The sequence below is a fragment of the Pelodiscus sinensis genome, chromosome 2 (assembly GCF_052426305.1).
Source record: "Pelodiscus sinensis isolate ZL-2025 chromosome 2, ASM5242630v1, whole genome shotgun sequence".
Lineage (NCBI taxonomy): Eukaryota > Metazoa > Chordata > Testudines > Trionychidae > Pelodiscus > Pelodiscus sinensis.
The window spans coordinates 84,204,717-84,212,736 of NC_143053.1; positions in this window are offsets into that span (position 1 = coordinate 84,204,717).

Below are 8,020 nucleotides of genomic sequence, written 5' to 3' on the forward strand. Positions count from 1 at the left end.
CCAGTGTCTGTACTCCTCACAGTCACAAGGAGTAAGGATAACCAACGGGAGTGTTTGCTCCCATTGGCCACCCATAGTGAAGATGGTGCCAAGCTTGGCTAAGGTAAGCCAAGTCTATCTACATAGTCTACATGGCTGGAATTGCGTTACTTAAGCCAACCTTCCAGGTCTAGTATAGACCTGGCTTAATAGTTAACATGTACAAATGCCATTATCAAGCATTCAAAATACTCAAATAAGGCCCTCTCACAATTATGAATTTTTTTTTAAATTGTGGTTATATTTGTTTGCCTTCTGTTTTTGGGGCATTTAGGATGCACTCATTTCATGTTTTCAAACCTCTCTGAAACAAATTAGGCTAAAAGCTTACTTGCTTAAAAAACTTGAAAGCTGAGATTCTGATGTAATCACTTGACTTCAGTATCTGCAGATATTATGAAAAATATTTATCACGCGGTTCATGAGAAAAAAAAGAGTAATTGGGCGCACTGTAGTAATATTAGGTCTTCATTACTGTGGTATTATTCCAATCTGAGTTACACTAGCACAAAGTTGGAGTAATGCAGTAGTGAATCAGGCTTGTTATATTTTGGATAAAGGTTTTTATTAGGTTAATGTAACACAGAGCTCTGGAAACAAGAGTTAATGTAACAGCAGTTAAATAAGGGATAAGGGCATAAGAATGTCCATGCAGATCAGATCAATGGTCCACCTTTACCATGCCAGATACTTCACAGGAAATGAACAGGGCAATCACCAAGTGATCCATGTTCGGTCATCCAGTCCCATCTTCTGGCAGTCAGAAGTTTAGGGTTGGTGACAGCATGGGATGTATCTCTGACCATCTTGGCTAATAGCCATAAATGGACCTATCCTCCAGAAACTAAAATTCATTATATTTTTTTCTTATTATCTATCCTTTTCTTAATGGTTCCTAACATTGTTAGCTTTTTTGGATGCTGATAAACATTGAACAGATGTTTTCAGGAGTCTGCCCACAATAACTCCAAGATCCTCCTTCTTGAATGAAAACAGCTAATTTAAATCCAATTATTTTGTATGGATAGTTGGGATTATATTTCCATTGTTTCCATTGCACTTACCAATGTTGAGTTTCATCTACCATTTTGTTGCCTAGTTTTGGGAGATCCCTTTGAAATAACTCTTTGCATTCAGCTTTGGACTTAATTGTTGTAAGCAATTTTGTATCATCTGCAAACTCTGCCACTTTACTGTGTGTTCACTTTTCCAGATCACTTCTGAATATGTTGAATAGCACTTGTCCCAATATAGATCCTTGGATGACCCTGCTATTTACCTGTCTCCACTGTGAAAACTGACCATTTAATTCTTCCCTTTGTTGCTTAACTTTTAACATGTTACTATCCCTGAAAGGACCTTCTCTCTTATATCACAACTGCTTGCTTTGCCTAACTCTGTGGTGTAGAACCTTATCAAGGGCTTTCTGAAAGTCCAAGTACACCATATCATCTGTATCACCCTTGTCCACATGTTTGTTGACCCCTTCATAGAATGCTAATAGATGGGTGAGGCATGATTTCCTTTTACAAAATCTGGGTTGGGTTTTTTTGCCAGCATATCTTGTTCATTTATCTGAAATCTCTGTTCTTTGCCAGCATATCTTCTCTGATATCTCTGTTCTTTACTATGTTTTCATCCAAATTGCTTGGTATTGAAATTAGGCTTACTGGCCTATACTTGCCAAGGTTGACTCTTGAGCCCTTTTAAAAAAATGGCATTACAGTGACTATCCTCCAGTCATCTAACAGAGACTGATTTAAATTATAAGTTACATACCACCATTACCACATACTTACTTATGTAAGAAAGTAAATGTATGTATGGGAGTAGTCCTCTTCAGAATTATTCATGCATATGAATGTTTGCTGACCCAGGGCCTAATTCATTAGCAATCATTGTTTTACAATGCCTTACATATCAAGCAGGAGTCAACCATAGTCTCAACATTACCACATGAATATGAGGATCTGCAGCTAGAGATGCAGGGGACAATCACCCTCTGCATGCGACTAGTCAAACACCTATGTACCATTCAAATCCCATTTTTATGGTATCTTGAGCATTTGTATTCTCGTCACAGGAATAATAGGAAACTTGAACAGTTCTTTTCAGGCAAATGTGTGTATGTGAGAGAGAGAGAGAAAGAGAGAGAGAATGCACATCCATATGATATTTAAATTTCTAATTTAGAAAGAACTGTGGAAATTTGCTGTTTCCAGCATCTTTGATCTTTTTATATTAATAAGAGTGATCAGGCTGTGATTTCTCTTGGAATAATTGTTCAGCCCCCAGGGAATACACAGCTGCCTAATTCATATCAATGAATATCTGAAATATCTTGAAACATTTTAGATAGATAGATAGATAGATAGCAGTTTGTAGTTTCTTTTATCTTATCTTATCTTATCTTATCTTATCTTATCTTATCTTATCTTATCTTATCTTAGTGCAGTGAAAATGTCTGTAGCTCTCTAAGGCCCAAATACTGCAAACACTCAACATATGCTTAACTTTATTCACATAAATAGTCTAATTGTCATAATGGGATTAGTACTCTTTTGAGTGACATTAAATAAACGTACTAGCGTTCACAGGATTTGGATAGAACAAAGTAGTGAAAATCACTTTAGTTCTCTTAACACTCTGGAGGAATTTTGGTGTCAGATACAGAGTAAGATTGAAATTGGCACCCAACTGTTATAAGCAGGTGTACACATTCACATAGGAATTGGATTCAATAGGTTTAGTCACATACATAAAGTTACACACATTCAAGTCTTTGCATGACCAGAGTCATAAGTGAAGGACATTAAGAAATGAACTAGAACTAGGACTTCTGGGTCCAGATTAGAGTTACTTCACATTATTTGAACTAGATGAAAAATAAACAAATTGTTGGGGAAAAATAAAATAGAAAGTTGTCTACATCATAATTTTTCATGTTGTGCAAACAGACTACTTTTTAAAACCTGCATTCAGTTTTTGCCATAAAATATTGGGGGGGGGGGGGATTACATCAAAACCAGGTTTTGGGAAATAAAACAAATAATAATTTCAACAATGTGATCAAATAAATTAAAAATATAACTCCCATCCACATTTCCCCATAAAACTAAATAGTGGGTCTCGTTCTGAACATATCAAGTGAAACAAATTCAAAACTTTTGCAAAATTGTTTCTTTTTTGTTTTTGTTTCATAAGATCTTCTATAAAAGAATGTGTGACGTGATTATGCACCTCTGCCTGAATTTATCCTTTTATTTAAAAAGCCTTCAATACAGAAACTTCTTGCTTGAACCTACTTATTGCTCACTTCTGGGTCTCTATGGCTGTTTTATGGCAGTATCTTCCTTACCCCCACCAAAAGCTGTTCTGTATTTCAGTTGAATCACTGAAAAAGTATGCCAAGAAATCTCCGTGCTAGATAAATTGGTGATTAGAGAATCAAACAGATGACCCCATCCATTTAAAAAGACAGCTTAGGTCCTCAAGCTTCCTTCATTTTGTGATACTGTATTATGAAAATACACTTGAAGCATACTGTCAACTAGAGAGAGTAGCAATGTACTGAATCAACAGTAATGGTTGTACTTCATCTAAGTCACCTGTCAATTTTGTGCCTTCTCCATTCGATCTCTGCAGACTGATCCATGTAAATTACCCCTGACCCTGTGTACAACCCCACTGACTTCTGTGGCACTCTACCTGGTCTTACTTGCATGGATCAGATTGAATGATGGAGCCTTGGTATTAGCACATCAGCTTAGACAGACAAGAGACTTTGCAGGGCCCTGGAGTTAGTCAATTCTGGGCTGCCTGGAAGGGGAGGGGCCTCAAAGAGAAGGGACAGAGCTGAGGTTAGCCTCCTGCCAGCCAGCCCTTCAGTACTACCAGGGCCTCTAGAGACAATTTAAAGGGCCCGAGATAGCAGTGGTGGCTGGGAACCCCAGGCCCTTTTAAATCGCTGGGCTCCAGGCAGCTGACCCCTTTTCCCCTCTTACTTCCCCCCCCAAATTGGCATCAACACATATTAGCAATATATTCTAGTATCGGCTAACACCCCTTGTAACTAACATCACCATAATATTCACGCTGGTTGCCAAAATGTTTCCTCATAGGCCTCCCTAGGTTCCCTAAACCTTCCCATTTCCACCAAAAATCCCACAGGTTTTCCTGAGATCACTTTTGTCACCGACTCCAATCTCAGCCTCAAAACATTCTGTCCCTTTTCTCTCTGCCCTGACTGCCATGTCGTCTAATGTTCTTAACCCATTGATCCAAAATGGCAGGCTGTGGGGGATGACAATGAAAATCCCACACTTTTTGCTTTTATTTTTTCAAACACCCTTTTGACTTTGCCTCATGTGGTTTTCTCTTCTTACCCTGCTACAATTCAAAGACAGAAAAAGCCCGACAGGAGATTTCAAACATTAACCTCATTTCCACCAAAAGAGCCAGCCCCAACCCCATTCTTTTCAACAAGAAAAAGGCTCTTTTCTTGCTGCACTACAGACATGAATCGTTTGCAGTAGATAAAATGGCAAATGGGAAAAGCCCAAGTTTCTAATGTGTCCAGCAAGTTTTATCTTTTCAGCAAAGCAGGATCATGGTAAACTGCACAGCTATCAGCAGCCTTAGAACTCCATCTCATTTTATACTTTGTAGTGAACCCCGAGGGAGACCCACCCACCTCCACACATCTATTCGCTAGTGAAGGCTTTTTCTGAGTCTAATTATCACCCACAAACTGACACAGATGCGATGGGCATGGGATATAGCACATAAAATAGCATTCATCTTTAAGCAGAACAAAGTTATGCCAATCAAAAAACCTCACCTTCTTTAAACGTAACACGTAAGGTATAGCTTTTAAAAGAGAAGACTGATGCCATGGAGGAGTGTGCATGAGCAGAGCATTTCAGACACCGGTGATACATTTGTTTTAAAAAAAGGAATCCCATTGTATTAAGAGGCCAGTGGGGTGATACAGAATCTTATTGCTGTCAGTTGAACAGGTAAGCATGTGGAAATCTTACAGGCAGTAAGCCCTAATACAGAAGTACGCCTTAATGCTCATTCAGTGAATTCATCGCCATTAATCAGCAGGGGATTAGAGGTGATAACTTAATGCAAAATGGGAGGAGGTTTTAAGAGCAGTAGGAAGGTCTCTGTACCTAGTGAAAATGGGGTACTAAAAATTCCAGATGATCTGACATTTCTTCACAAACCATGTCCCTCTCCCCTTCACCTCATCCACCATACAAACACAGGGCATTTTGCCAGGGGACACATCAATAGACACTAACTTAATAATAAGTAGACTCAACAGACATAATAGGACTAATATTTAAAAAGCAGAGGCTGATTTAGAGGACTCACTGACAAAGACAATTTGAGTGTCAGTACCTGATGGAATTACTATGTGCTGGAGAAAACTAGACCTGAAGTATGGAGACAGAAAATTGCACAAGTCTGTCCTTCCCCCTGCTTTAATTGTATGCAGTCAATGAATACAAAATCCTCAGCTAATTACTATCTAAGCTCTTATAAAGAATCCACATGTTACTGTACAAAAGAGGATTATTATATTTTCAATTTACACATGCCTTGGTAATCACATGTACCGTAAGACTGGACTTCATGATAACAGACAGGCTAAAATTATAAAGACCATTGTTAAGAACACATTTTTTTGGCAATTGTTTTTTACTCATAGCTTTTAGTCACTTCAGCACTAGTTGGTTCTACCAATATGCAATGTTTTAAAGAATCCTCACATTCTTTATGCATGCTTCACAAGTATCGCACACTGAAATAAAAATATTACTCATCATGCATTCATGTAGTTTGGTAATATATTTACATAGTACTTAGTAAAGTGTTTTTTGATGATTTCACATTTTTATTTTCATTTTCAGATTAAAAAGTCATTTATAAAACATATTCTTTATTGAGTGTTTAAAGTATAGAGTTAGAGAGCTCATGAAATAATAGATGGAGCAAAATCTACAAAAACCATTTAAATATTTGTTCAAGTAATAACTGTAATCTTCTGTGATGGTATTCATGGCTCCTTTAAATTATATTTATATGAGGGATTTGTTTTTTGTGACGACTTAGTCACACTACTGGGATTTTCCAGAGGGTATCCTGGAAAACCTCTGCCACATCCAGGGAACTTTTTTTTTTTTTTTTTGCAGAAGAGTAGATGCACTCTTTCGGAAGCCCTGTCTTCCTCCTTCCATGAGGAAGAAGGGCTCTTCCAAAAGAGGAGGCTTTTTTGAAATTTGACCCAATGTAGAAGGGCCAAATTTTGGAAAAGCCTCTTCCAAAAAAACTATCAGAAAAAGGTACGCAAATTGTGGAGTGCAATTTGCATACCTTTTTCCGATAGATCAGTATGGTTTAGACATAGCCTGTTTGAGAAAAACAAGGAGGTTTCACAAATTCTTCCGATCACACTTTTGAAAGCTCCGCGTTTAGACGTGGCTTTTTCGGCATATCCCCCCCTTTGTAGAAAAGCCGAGTAAACCTCATTTTTGGAGGAAGAGTGGCTTTTCGACGAGGGGGGGGGTCGCCGAAAAAGCCACATCTAAACTACTTACACTTTTGAAAGCTCTTAAAGCCCTTAAAGTTTCTAAATTTCCATCTAACTATTTATAAACATTTCAGTTATCCAACCAGGACTAAAAATTATAACATGTAACCTAAGCAATAACACTCTATCATGAACAAATAAAAAAAACAGCTGAAAGGAGGGCCAAAATGAGTAATGAATGAACAATCCCTGAAATTTAAATATGTTCAGAGAATCTGAGTAATTATGATTCATAACAGTCAAAGTCTGTTTTGGACTATTCACAGACAGAAAAAAACTAACAAATAAAAAAGGCAGAGCTAAAACACAGCCATTACTATGTCAGTCAGATGGCTTGTCCTGTGTGGCAAGTTTTTGGATAAGAAGATGGGAGGAGTTTGGCCAAGGGAACCAGGACATATACCTCAATTTTTTGATAGCAGCCACTAGATCTTTTCTGTCTGCAGAAAGCAAACAAGGATTTTATGTTTAAAGTCCCCTGAGAGAGATACATAATCTTCACTGCAGCTCATTTAATTCACCCTAGAAGCATGCAAGGCGGAGTCAATACCAGTAGTGGGTCCAAACTGTGGTTTCAGGGCATCTGTGTGTGTTTCAATCTGGATTTATAGGCCATAACATAAGTCATCTGCTCCAATTTTTTTCATGAAAAACCTCCCAAAACAATGCTAAGATTTAACAGCTAAAATTTCCTTTACCTAAAGCTGATGACTTACCTAAAGCTGATGACTAAAAATGTCAAACAGAAATAGCAAATATATCAAACCTTCTAAAAAGGCTGTTTAAAACCCTCCACAAAAATCAACTCCCTGTTAATCACATTTTTTGAAGGGAGAGGGGATGTAAATACATTAGTTTCTATAGAGTCTATTCATTCTCATTTTCACTAATGAGCTCTTAGAAGGGGAACAGATCACTTCTCTGATGTAAACAGTGTTTTTTTGTTTTACAGAAAGTAAATCCTCATTCAGGAATTTACTCCATAGTATTTTTTTTAAAAAAGCCAACCTTCTATTAGCTATAAAACTGGCCAGACTGGTCACACAAGTAGTGTATCTAGTCTGTGACTGGACTAGGACCAGATCCTTAGCCTATGCCCAAGGAAATGGGTAGCATCCTGAAATGGACAAATATGCAACAAAATGCTAGGGAGGAGGGAGATTGGGGAACAGGAAGTTTGGCTCAAGGCTCTGAAAACCAGCTCAGACAAAGTTAAGATACATGTCATCCCCCATCCGCATAAGGCAACCTTAACTCTGTAGCTGCTAATAGCCACTGGGAATGATTCAGTAACAAATGACTATGAATTGCCATTCTGAATGATAATGAAGTCATTGACCCAGGAAAGAGCATGAGAATGATTTTACTGCCTGGTGGTTA